General features: G+C 35.2%; 1 long non-coding RNA gene across 4 annotated transcripts in view; it reads right to left on the bottom strand.

Annotated features, from left to right (window-relative positions):
- Positions 1-303: 303 nt before the first annotated feature.
- LOC123001350 (uncharacterized) overlaps positions 304-12729 on the bottom strand; it is a 92491-nt gene continuing 80065 nt past the window's right edge. The window contains exons 6-7 of one of the 4 annotated variants that reach the window (XR_006410147.3): positions 3524-3708; positions 304-3333 (exon numbers count right to left, since the gene is read on the bottom strand). This is a non-coding gene — a long non-coding RNA (uncharacterized LOC123001350). Of the gene's footprint in view, positions 3709-12729 lie in introns of all 4 variants that reach the window. The other 3 variants (XR_008958962.1, XR_008958963.1, XR_008958961.1) reach the window with 3 other exon arrangements.

Genomic DNA, 12729 nt, shown 5'->3' with positions numbered 1-12729 from the left:
AATAAATAAATAAAACGTCCCACACTTGATTTCAGCTCAAGCCATGATCTTGGGGTCATGAGATCAAGTCCCTTCCTCAGGCTCCTGAGTGTGGAGCTTAAGATTCTTTCTCTCCCTCTCCCTCTGCCCTGACCCCCCTGCTCACGCTCACTCTGATTCTCTCTGTCTCAAAAAAGGAAAAAAAAAAAATTATAGTAAACACTGTAATCATTAAGTAAAGAAAGTAAGACTGAATAAATACTATAATGAAAAACTTGAGTGCAAATGCCATAAATAACTTTAAAACATTAACATTTCACAATATTTGTGGAAATCTGTAATTCTTTATTAAACTTATAAAATTTTATAAATGGGTGTAAGAAGGGAAGAGAGTTCTCAAACTCCAAATTTCAAATCTTATAAAATGAAAAGTCATATATTTTCTTTTCTTTTTTGCTTTGATTTTATAAAGAAATATTTGAGTTGATTTTAAAGACAAAGATAAACATTCATGGAATGTGACTGGAAGATAACAAACAAAAACATCATATCATAAAAAGACCACAAGGAAAATAGAACAGGGCTTACAAAACAAAAAGAAAATACTCCATTAAGATGACAGAAAAATAAACCTTGCCAATAGCAATGAATAAAAGTTATTTAACCTCTTTCAATAAAGGACAAGGCAATTTGTTTAATGAACAAATTCATTTGCATGTTGCTTACAAGAGATACAAGGAAACCAAAAGGTACAATTAACTGAATATTCAATAATGACTTAAAAGGCAAATATAAATCGATGTCAGACATGGTTATAAGAAAATCCAACAAGGTAAAATTAGTGGCAAACAAACTAAAGAGACAAGAAGGATCATAAATAATATTTTGATAAAAGAATTCACAATGAAGACAAATAGTAATACATGCAAGAATAAATCGACCTCCCTCCCGAAAAAGGTAGTATTATAAATTAATATTGCTATTCATAAGTTTAGGTCAAATGTTATCAAAAAATAGCAAAGAATTTGATTAATGTAATGCTAATAAATTAAGAAATAATCATTGATGGATTAAGAAGTAAACACTGAACTCTACAAAATATATGTACATATGGTCATGAAACATACTGAAATTCTCAACAAATTGTAAATTATAGAAGTTTTTAGGTAATATTTAACCATTATATAGACATATCCAAATTTAAAAGCAAAGTTGTAAAAATAAACATCTTACTGTTTTGATATGTATTTAAATATTTTTACACAACTGAGGAAATAAAGGGAAAAAATAAATGTAATCTAATTTGATAAAAATAAGGATATTAATATCAAGATACCTAGGGTGCAATCAAAAATTATGTACACCTATGGGATTGTGTTGTTTAAAAAGATGATAATTAAGCATTCAGCCAAAAAGTCTGAGATTTTTAAAAAATCTGTTTTAGGAGAAAATAACTAAATAAAAACCGCAGCCAATTACTTAGAAAAAAGATATAAAAAAACGAAATTGATAAATGAGTCTGAGAACTAATTCCTGGGGAAAAGTAAAATAAAACATACTAAATTGACAAAATTTCATTTAAATTCTGCTCAAGAAATTAAAATCCAAGCAAATAATGTCAGAAATCAAAAAGGGGACATAATAAAAACTGAATTCATAGTAAGCTTCTTAATTCTTAGGGCTTTGTTTTGTTCATTTTATTTATTTATAACCTAGCACACACATAACCTAACATTTCATAGGTGTAGCAGGCTCTCATAAATATTTATCGAATGAATGAATATGGAAGATATTAAAAATTGTAAGAGGACACTTTGCCCAGCTGTGTACTCATTAACTCTAAAAAATATTTCCAGATTCAAAGAGTTTTATGCTTAATTTTTTCAATCTTTTGAAGTTTAAATACTTTTTTATTTGTCCTAGGATGTATAAAATATGGAAAACTTTTTAGTTCTTTATGAAAGTAGTGAAACACTAATAAAATTGGACAAAAATAGAAAATAAAAAAAACTATTACAAACCTATACAAACGCAAAACAGCAAAGCAGGCACACAAGTGAGAACAGCATCATTTATCTGCAATGCAAAAACATCAATAAGGTGCTCACAAACCTAATTAAAATATTAAAAAGATGGCTCACCATCTTAAAGTAGAGTTTCTTCCAAGGATGAAAACCTAACTTAATACAAGGCTGTATAGCCTGTGGTTATGAGCGGGACCTTGAGATCCAAGACTTGATTCAATTCCCTGTCCTCTCACTTAGTCATGGTATGACATTGAGCAAATAACCTCTCTGTGCCTTAATTTCCTCACCTGTAAAGTGGGAATAATAATAGTATTAATCTTAAAAAACTCGTTGGGAAAATTAAATGTTATGTAAAATGCTGAGCATGGCATCTGGTGTATATCAGAGTTACTATTATTATTATTATCATCATCATCATCATCACTCTCAGTATTATTTTATTTAATAATTTCAGGAGCCATCATTGTCCGATTTTTATTCCAGCGCAGTAATGTATACAACGGCTATAATGGTTGTTTTATAATATTTTGATCAGCCACATGACTAAAGAAAATTGAAGGAAGGGAGGACTCATGTGTATTATATAATAAGTGAAAATATGTCTAATTCCAATATTCTCCTTTCTGCAGGCCCAGGAAAGCTTTCCCTTGAAGTAGGTGTGCGTAACTCATTCATGGCCCATGCTTGAGTCCAGTCTGGGAAAAGCTGAAACTCTGGAGGACACCCATGCCTTTGGCCCTATGATACACTACAGTCCTGATGTACTTACACTTCATGTGGAAAGATTTTGTCAGCTAATATCTGTGATTGCTCAGTAGTGAAGGTGGAAATAAAGTCATGGATGAGATATTTTCCAAAATCTAGTGATCGATTTGGAATGGCACTGTCCCCATGATTTTAACGTCGGACTGTGTTTCCTAAGGAAAAATGGCAAGTGAAGGCGGGGGATAATTAACAAATGTCCCACTCTGTTCCCCAGGCACAGGAAAGGGCTATGGTTTTCTCTTTTAAGTTGTGTGCTTGCTTTACTGTGTAGAGTAAATTTGCCTCACCCTTTATTTTAAAATAGGAAATGAAGATCAAATTATCCTTTCCATTATTGTACACAGTTGTGCAAATGGAAAGATTGTCTTCTTCTGGGAACTCTATAGCCTACCAAGGAATCCTATGAAGTGATCTCTAATCTGATAAAGTAAGAAAAAAATCTTGACTTTGATTCATCACCACTGTGCTCACTACTATATCACTGTCCAGTAGTGTCAGAATTTCACCGCCACCCAAAACTACACTGTAGTCACTGAAAGGCAGCAGCTGGGACACTGGTGACCTGTCCAAAAACAAGAGAATTGATCAGGAAGTGGAGAAATGCCACCTCATAAATGTCACCCAACCACATTTAACAACCACCAAGAGTTTATGCTGACCAACTGTTGTATTTGCTATGGTAAATATGCCTCTTTTACAACGTTGAGGCCACTGAATTTCTCATGGACTAAAACTTCCTTCAGTGCAATTACCTCCTCTCCCTGGGAGCCTTAGGAACTCTGCCATGGTTGCAATATTCTTCTAGAGATGGACATCAATGTCAGATTTACATTAAGTACCAGCATCTCTCAGAAGAAAACGTGCAGCTACTGCTCCGACTTCAGAAGCGGATCTGGATGCCCAACAGAAATATGCCGGTAAAATTTACGGGAAATATCTGAAAGCAGAAGAAAGCACTAAAAATAAATAAGTGCTGCAAAGTTTACTATTCAAAAATAGTATTATTTGTTGTTTGAAATTGTGCTGTATTATGTTCATGGACCTAAAAAAAAGCAATTCTATCCAAAAATTACTTTCAAACTTGAAGTTTTTACTGAAAGATATATTTGTATACATTAAGGAAGGTTAAAAGATTACATTGATTATATAAACTATTAGGAATGGAATATTCTTGGCACATTTTCACATACCTTACCCATTGCTTAGCTGACTTTTGTCTCTAATACCATGTCCAGAACGAGAGGAACGTGTTTTTAAAGATATGGACTTACTATTTTTATTTTTTCCATAAAGTTGTCTATAATATTTTTGAATTAAAATTCTATGTTAAAAAATGTGAAATCATTGACATTTTCACGAAACATTTCTTTGTGAAAGAGGTAAGAAAGTATCCTTTCTAAATGTGCTGTCCAAATAATTTCTGCTAGATGAAATATACTCTCAAATCCAATTTATTTTATACTGGGGTAAATATTTCAGCCCAAATATTTTCACAGGCACTGCCTTTTTGCTTCCATTTAGAGTAGTTTCCTTCAACAAATATTTTTATAAGACAACATTTGTCAAATAAGTTGTCTCTATTTATGATTCACCTGAAAGTTTACCAAATTTAGATGCTGCAAATTGTAGGTTTTCTCAATTTTTTTCACTGCAATACAGGATATAAATTTATTTGATTAAAAATAGGAGATTTGTCAACTAATTCTTCCTGCAAATCAGACGTTCAAAAGCTTTTATGCAATTTCAAAACTAAATTTTATACACTGTCTGTGATCTCATTCTTTTAATTTTTTCAGCTTCCCTTTGCTTTTGTAGAAAATGTCTTCCCCATTGGCAAGATAATGTCTTCAATAATTTCAATTTGCTAAAAGCTTCAACCTAAAGTCATTGCTTTTCTTGCCATACCACTTTTTGAACACTTTGCTTAAAAATTTCCAGATGATTTTGAAGAAAGTGCAACCAAAATTTGGAGAAATCCTTTACAAAAATATTAGTAAGACATTAGGGCTGATTAACAAAGTAGTTATTTCAAGGCTTAAACATTGCTAACATCCCATTGAGAAGCTAGAAGGAAAGAAAGAGCATATTATAAGGCTGAAAATTTTTATTCAATATTAGTTTTACCAGTATTAGTTATTCCAGCTGTGTACTTATAAAAATATGTACAGATTTTGATAATTGTAGCTTCTATTTCAGTTGGTAGAATATTACAGCTTCTTTGGGTGAAATTATGAATTTTATGTACATTACAACCAATTCCAAATACATTTCTCCTTCACAGGTTCCTTAATTTAGTGAGAACATTGTTGTTACCATGCTGATGTGCTCTACCAAATTTTCTATTCATATTATCACCACGAAAACAAATGCTATAACCTCAGTGTTGCAGTTTCAACATTCATAATGATATCAGATGTTTGACTTTTGAGAGAATAAATTCCAAAGCTTTACTTTGATTCCAGCAACCATATGGGGGGGGGGGGAAGAAAAGAACGATTACTGGAATTACTGATTTTCAGTTTGAAGCATCTGCTCATACAAAACTGACATCCTTTAAACTTGACAAGTTCTGCTACTAATGCAGCCACAGGATTTTCCACTATCGCTTCCAGCTTCGTGCAGGCACAAACACTTGGAACTGAAAATGAACAGTGTTAACTTCAACCAATAGTCAATTGATCTAAATGAAAACTCATGCTTCAAAGAATGACATGTGGACACACCTTTTGTGACTGCATATGTAAAATTGTCCTTTTGGGCACAGTGTTCCTAACATAACAATTTTTGGTTGATACTGCTGGCTTCCCAGAAGATATTTTTTGTCCTTTACTTCTCATCTCTTCAGTGATATCACTTGGGCTTTGAGATGAGTGGAAAATTTAGTATGTATTTTTTTAATTAAACATGGACTTTCATTTCTTGAGGTCATTGATGACAGGATTTATTGCTAAATTCAAAGAGTATTACCAAACAATATGATACATAGCTACAGATGTACAATCAGTAGATGACATCATTGTAGCAAGAGCATTTAAGCTACTTGCTACACATTTTAAACCTGAACTGCTCAGCTTCATATATATATATAAATATATAATATGTATGTGTGTATATGTGTGTGTGTATATATATATTTATATATATAACACTTGCTTCTAGGATCCTGGTGGCTTGATGAATCTTGGAGACCCCACAGCCTGCAACACAACTGGTCAGTACATCAAGGGGCTGGCTGAAGAACAGCATCTAATACATGTAATATTTCAACCACCATCAGGACAAAAGGAGTTAGCTGCCCATACCTGAATGCTCTGCACATTCTCCTTAGATCTAGAAAGGATGAAAAAATGAAAAGGATAAAGAGAGAGGCTTTTGCTGGTATCTGCCAGTGCATATGTCTTATTCCTACTGCCAGTAAGAAGATGACAGGAGCGGGAAATAAACTAGCAGTCTATCAGAGCTATCCTGACTTATTTTTATACAATCATCAATAATAATACTTGAAAAAAGTAAAATACTTGGACATATGACAACTGAACAGGACCCTGGGACCAAAAGGTGAATCAAGAGTCTCCTGTGCACACGGGGATGATCACCCTTCTAATGGTACACTTGTTTAGGGACCACTTACTGCGGGCAGGCTCTCTGGATTTTTGGAGATGAAATGGTCATCAAAATATGATCCCCACTCTCTGTTTGCCCACTTTGCCTAGCTCAGTTTTGCAAAGCATGCAGTTTTCAAACGCCGTTCTCACAATGAACTCCTTTGATTCAGACGTGATTCAGGAAGCATATCATCATCTCTGCCACCCGTTTTTGAGAATCTTCCTAACCCTGAGCCCAAAGGCACGGAACGCGGGAGAGCACAGCGTGCAGCACTTCTGCTTGTGTTGTTTTGATAATACCAGCCTTCCTCAGCATCCACCGGGAGAGGCCGCCTGACGGGATATGCCATCGCTCTAAGTAGGCTTTCCCACTCCACCTCTTCGCTTGATGCCACTCAGCAGCTCTGAGAGCAGCCAAAGCCACAGGAATGTCAGGGTGATTATTGGCCAATGTCAAACTTACTTTGGAGCAGAGGCCCTTTAAGTTCAGGAGACAGATTTACCTTTCTTAAGGCCTTAATAGAATTAAGCAAATCAGCACTTCCTGCTGAAGGCGGGCTGCACAGCCACCAAGCTAGCAGTATCATTAAGAAACCACATGTGTTTAAAATAAAATTGTTTCTAACAGTAAGTCTCAAATACCTGCTCTTCTGGCATACTTTTTGATTTTTAAGATTCTGTCAAGCTGTGATGACTTTAACCTTATTCTTTGAAACACTCTCCTTTTCCCTCTCTTCCTCTATTCATCTATGAAATTGAATTTCCTCTAATGAAAAGAGAAATAGAATATATTCAAAATATACTTTAGGATCAAACTGGTGCCACTTTTTTTCTTCCTCATAAGACTTTTGCCCCCCATTTCAATCAGCAGTCCCATTATGATTCCTCTTCCCAAATAGAAAACACTGGCTTTCTCACTGCTCTCGGTTCATCTAAGTTGCCATTCTCTGGGTTTTGTCTTATTGTCCTAAGAACTGACCCTTGCGTTTTCTGTTTACTCTTCATTCCCACGCTATCTCTCCGATCTGACCCTTAAGAACCTCTTCTCTGTGAGAATGAACCCAAATTTCCACCTTTACTAGCCTAACGTTACAAGTGGGTAGAGCCAGAATGGCTGGTCAATGCCAGCTGTTACCTACTAGGTACACTTGGTCAGATTTAACCTCTATGCCTCAGTTTTTCTTCTGTAAAATGGGGCCAGTAATTGTTCTCAGAAAGGTGTTGTGAGGATTAAACGAGTTATACATAAACCACTTAAGAGGTGATTGGCTATCTCCTCAACTTTAGGAAATCAAGTAGGGCAGAGATGTCATCCATTTATAGTCAATGCAGAGAAGCTTTGAATAATGCTTAAGGTAACTCTCTTACCATAGTATAGCCAAGGTTATTGGTTTGATTGATCTAAGACCAAAATAATGTTCCTGAAAGAGACATGAATTGCTCATGTAGAAGAGATCACGGTCTTCACAAGAAAATCAATCCTCAGGGTTTGGGACATATGTTTGATTTCAGATGTGACAGAAAAAAAACCATCAGTTTATCCTAAATTTATCCTAAATCAGTTCTGCAAATGGAAAAACTAACTCTGGGGATTTCATTGAACTAACTTGGCCTTGCAAGGGATGTGGCTTGAGATAGAAATCTGAGTCCATACTGATTTGAACCTTAATCAAAGTAGGGCTTCTATTAAAATTCTGGGTGTTTACCAAAAGAAAATGAAAACACTAATTTGAAAAGATATATGCACCCCTATATTCATTGCAGCCTTATTTACAGTACCCAAGGTATAGAAGCAACCTAAGTGTTCATTGATAGATGAATGAATATAGATAGGTAGATAGATGATAGATAGATAGATAGATAGATAGATAGATAGATAGATATAGATACATATACATACATACAATGGAACAATACTCAGCCATAAAAAAGAATGAAATCTTGCCATCTGCGACAACGTGGATGGACCCGGGGTGTTATGCTAAGTGAAATAAGTCAGACAGTGAAAGAAAAGTACCATATGATCTCACTTATATGTGAAATCTAAAAAAACAAAACAAATGAGCTAACAAACTAACAAAACCAGAAATAGAATAATAAATACAGAGAATAAACTGGTGGTTGCCAGAAGAGAGGGGGGTCAGGAGGATGGGCAAAATAGGTGAAAGGAATTAAGTGGTATAAACTTCCAGTTATAAAATAAATAAGTCACAGAGATGAAAAGTACAGCTTGCGGAATATAGTCAATAGTATTATAATAACAGTGTGTGGTGACAGATGGCAACTACACTTATTGTGGTGAGCACTGCATAATGCATAGAATTGTTGGATCAATATGTTGTGCACCTCAAACTAATATAACATTATATGTCAGCTGTAACCCAATAATAAAAATTTTTAAAATAAAAAGTAAAAAAATAAAATAATACAAAAAATTCTTATGCGAACATCTAACATATAAGTAATCAAAGGTAATTTTTGAATCTCCTATCTTTAGACTCTCAACAAAAAAAGTTACCAAATTCCTGTTAAATCAACTTAGTTTTTGTTAATACATGCATACATTCTTCATTGAACGTATTTAATTCATATGAAGTTAAATAAGATCAAGCTATAAGACCATTCTTGGCAATTGCTATGGATAATTGCACCCTGTATTTCTTCCATCTTTGTGCCTTTTACAGGGGCTTCACAAACTCAAGATGAGACAATTCTGTTTAACTGTGTTCTATTTTGGAGCTACTGCTTGGTGATTCTGCTGCAGCATGAGGGAGAGAGCAAGACCCTGAAGAAGGAGCAGGCATCTTGCCACGTGGGGTCCTATTGTAGGAGCCCCTGGGCTAGCCGAAGCATGTCTGGGCCTAGCCCTGCAATGCCAAGATTTCCTATGACCCCAGATGTCCTAAAAATTAAGAACAGTTTCTCTGGTTTATGCATTTCAGTCACAAAAATTTTAACACGTATTTGACAGCAGCCTAAAACAGCAACAGAGATTTGTGGGAAAAGATTTAGTCTGATCCAGAAGTCTTCATTTCTTATTTACATAAAAGTTCCCCTGCATTCTGAAATCACTGATTATTCTTCTATCTTAAGTACAATACCCTATTCTGGTTAAACACAAAATATTTTTAAACATTATTTTAAAGAATTTGCATTGCTCAACTCTAGTAGTGTGAAATAGAAGACATTCAGAAGTGAAATTAAGTACTTTTCAATGGTTAAGTACAAATCAGGTGCTTTGGAAGATACGGTTCTGTGAAATCTAACACTTGTTTAAATCCCAAAAGCCTGAAGATAAACGGATTGCTGAAGAGAGGGGGCAGGAGTGAGCCTGGAGCTCAAGGGTTATCCTAAGGTGAGAGTGGCCAAAGTAAAAAGGCAGGTACAAGAGTCAATTCTCCATCAGAGGAGGAGAAAATCCTTGATCAGAGAAAGGAATATTTAGGAAAAGGCAGGACAGATAAGTTTGGCAAAGGAATAGCCACTAATCTTTCTTCTCTTGTGTGAAAGAACACGAGAAATCACATTCAATTCCATGAGAGAATGTGAAGAAGAAAATCAAGTGCACTGTAAAAGAAGTTTACCCACTCATAGGTGGCAAAGTGATCATCTACCCACTTCTCTTGAATTCACTACCCTAACAAAACATATATGAAAAATCTAACATATGCCAAATTTCAAAAGTACTCCAATCTAAACATATTGATTGATCTTTTTCATTTTTGGAAGTTATCATTGTTAATTGCAGCAACAGGTAGACCATTAGCTAATTCAAACCTAAACCCTAGAAACAGAGCAATCTGGCTAGACCAGAGAGAGGAAAGTCAAGCTGCGACCCATTGCCCTTGGAATACTAGAGGTTCAAGTCCTGTACCACTGACAAGAAGGGCTAGATGGTACCCTTCTCTTACAAGATGCCCATGTCATTCCTTCCTTCCTCACCAACATATCTACCCAAATGTTTTTAAACCTTCATACACTGATGTTTGTTACAACTCAGTTTTGCCCATCTTACATTGACGCCACTAAATCACTTCTCATTTACAAAATGTCATTTTTCATCAACTACCTGATGAGTAATGATTTTGGATCTATCATCTGGTAATTTTGCTTCTTGCCTGGCAAAAAGCATCAGGCCTCCACCAAAGCAGTAGTGCATAATATCTGAGTGGGCCTGGAGGTAGTACCAGGTCTTTGCTCGGAAGAGAACCTCTGTGGCTCTTTCCTGCAATGTTTAAATTTTTTTTTAATTTTACGAATATTTAATTTATATACAATATACAATATATACAATAATGTACAGTGCAATCAATAGTTTAATATATCTACAGAGTTTTGCAACCATTACTGTTATCTAATTTTAGAACACTTTTTCACCCCCAAACAGATAGCTTGTACCTATAGTCACTCCCTATTTCCACCTTCTACTCCAAGTCCTACATAACCACTAATCTACTTTCTTTCTTTATATGCTTGTCTATTCTGGACATTCCTTATACATGAAGCCATAAAATATATGGTTATTTGTAACTGGCACTTTTCCTCCCTGTTGTAGTATATCGGTACTTAATTTCTTTTTATTTCCTAATAATATTCTGTTGTCTGGATACACCATACTTTTTCTATTCATTAGTTGATGTAGAGTCCCATTTTTTTGTCTATTATGAATAATGTAGATATGAACATTTGTGTGGACACATGTTTTAATTTCTTTTGGGTAGCTCCCTAAGAGTGGAATGGCTGGGTCTTACAGTAGCTCTATGTGTGATATTTTTAGTAACTGCCAAACTATTTTTCCAAGTGGCTGCATCATTTTACGTTTCCAATTGTATTAGGATTTCCAATTTCTCTACATCCTTATCAACCCTTGCTAATATCTTTTTTTTTCTTCCATAGCTATTCTGGTGGGTATGAAGTAGTACCTCACTGGTCTTTTGCTTTGCGTTGCATATTTGATTTGTATGACTGATGAAGTTTAGCAACTTCTCAATTGCGTATTGGTGATTTGTATACCTTCCTTGAAGAAAGTTTATTCAAATACTTTGCTTTTTAAAAATTGGGTAGTTTGTCTTTATTATTGAGTTGTAATAGTTCTCTATATGGTCTGGGTACAGGTCCCTTATTAGATATATAATATGCAAATAGTTGCTTCTAGCCTGTAGGTTTTCCACTTTCTTCATAATATCTTTTGAAGCACAAAAGTTTTTAATATCAATGAAGTACATTAGTCAATCTTGTTTTTAATCAAATCACTGCCAAGTCCAAGGTCACAGTGTTGATTTTATCTGCTCCCTGTTAAAAAGGGAAAGGGACCCAGTTGAAAGGTACTGGGAATCTATACCACGACTGCTCACAAACATCAATCCTTGCATAGCTTTAATAAATGTCCTCAAGCGTGTCTGGCCTAGATTCTCGTCCCACTGCCTTGCCACCCAGAAGTCCCCAGGCACAGATGAGCAGGGCAAGAGGAGATTGGTTAAAGTAAGAAATTAGAAGAAAAGCCTTACTAAGAGGATGTCCAACAAGGTGATCAAGGGTGAATTGCAGGTGTGCAATGATAGAATGCTGCTATGGCAGGCAAATGATGCCCCTTTCCCACATTTATCTTGACAAGGAGTTATAAGAATAAAGGGTTTCTCTGCTTCCTGCAGCTGGGATTACAGAGAGGAGGACAATGGACTTTAGGTGATATATGTGGGATGACTTTATAGCAGTGACATAATTAATAATTATACAATATAAGCCTTTGTCAAGGAGTCCTAATTTTGAGACGTAATTTCAACCTTCAGGAAAGCACTGACAACTTCACAGTTGCTCACCAGCCCTAGGAGAGATGAATGGAAAGAGAAAGTGAAGGACGTTGCAAAAATTTTTATTTGCCAAAGCTGGTGTATGTCACCAGTACCCAATGACTTCTAGCTCCCAAATCTCATGTGAATGGTCCTTATCAGCAGAACCTGAACTATATCCAGATTCCTTTCAATAAGGGATTCTGGGAAATTCAGTTGCCAGGCTCCTAGGCCTTGTGATGCAGAGGGACAGAAGCAGGGTAGAATGGATAATATTTGTCAAAGACAATATCCAGCATAGAAATGTTGGGAGGAATCATCATTACTGATATCAAATATGGAATATAAAGAACAAGTTAAAGTAGGTTTTGGCGACTGTAAAGAAAAAAGAACAAATAGAAGCGTATAAAGGACCATATAGTAGATGTGGATGGCAGAGCCTAAAGATCGAGTATATACATATCGTACATTACTAAGGGGTGAGAAACAATATTGAAGAACATAATACATTTCCAATTGTATAGTAGAAGCAAATTTTCCTCATTTTCTTCATCTGAGTGTGTA

This window comes from Ursus arctos, unplaced genomic scaffold (genome assembly GCF_023065955.2).
Source record: "Ursus arctos isolate Adak ecotype North America unplaced genomic scaffold, UrsArc2.0 scaffold_13, whole genome shotgun sequence".
Lineage (NCBI taxonomy): Eukaryota > Metazoa > Chordata > Mammalia > Carnivora > Ursidae > Ursus > Ursus arctos.
Note: the sequence above shows the minus strand (reverse complement) of the source record. Positions and strands in the feature narration are given on the sequence as shown.